The sequence below is a fragment of the Papaver somniferum genome, unplaced genomic scaffold, assembly GCF_003573695.1.
Source record: "Papaver somniferum cultivar HN1 unplaced genomic scaffold, ASM357369v1 unplaced-scaffold_8845, whole genome shotgun sequence".
NCBI lineage: Eukaryota > Viridiplantae > Streptophyta > Magnoliopsida > Ranunculales > Papaveraceae > Papaver > Papaver somniferum.
In genome coordinates, this window is record NW_020651910.1 from 1 (window position 1) to 997 (window position 997).

The 997-nt window shown below is 41.1% G+C and overlaps 1 non-coding gene across 1 annotated transcript; it reads left to right on the forward strand.

Annotated features, from left to right (window-relative positions):
- Nucleotides 1-28: 28 nt before the first annotated feature.
- TRNAH-GUG lies at nt 29-100 on the forward strand. The gene has a single exon. It is a non-coding gene; the product is annotated as a tRNA-His (tRNA).
- Nucleotides 101-997: the final 897 nt, after the last annotated feature.

Below are 997 nucleotides of genomic sequence, written 5' to 3' on the forward strand. Positions count from 1 at the left end.
TTTATAGATAGAAGCGCAGGACACCAATGTGGCTGTAGTTTAGTGGTAAGAATTCCACGTTGTGGCCGTGGAGACCTGGGCTCGAATCCCAGCAGCCACATATTCTTTTTTCTCTCTTTTTCTTTTTCTCCAAGACCCGCAAGTTCTTTGTGGGGGAAGGCATTAAGCTTGGAGCATTATAAGTTTACAACTGAACCGATAAGAAGTAGATGAGAAGTATGCATTAAATTTCTTTATACATCTACCGGGTATCTCCGTTGGCCAAAATTGAAGAATATCTGAGCTCTTCAAAACTTCTGGTTTTGATGTCGTACAACCAAACCCAATGCTCGCAGCCAAGCAAAACAACATTGCGGTCTACCGGACTGAAATCTGAAACACGGATACTTCTAACATCACATGTCTGAAAACAAATTTCTGCCAATGTATCGTCAACTAAAATATCCTCGTGCAAAACTTGCTATTTGTCCCCATCAAGCATCCAGGAACTGACAGTTATTTGCCTCCGAGTAACTCCGGCTGTAGCGTAACAGATCCGGCCTTCTGACTCTCCAAGAGTACGACTATTAAAGATATCAATCTCATCAAAGGCGCGATAAGCGAAACTTGGACCCGGAAAATTGATCAAACTACACCGATGTCCATAACTTCCGTTATTCTGATTCAGATTATAAACTAACATTCGATCCCATCCTTCCAGAATAAACAGAGCACCATTAAGAGTAATAACACTTCTATGTGGCCCATACGAGAGCTCTTGATCACACGAAACTTCGAAACTTCTCCATTCACCCATATCAGAATCAAACATATCAACATTAGATTCCTTTAAAGACTCGAATCTTGGAATACATACAACCTTGTACGACAACTTGAAGACGATGAATTCTCACAGAATATACCATTATACTCATATGAACTAGGTTCGTGACGCGGTGGTGAAGGAAGTGAAACCCATTGTTGAGTAAGTGGATTACAAACATGAAACCTTCCCCCA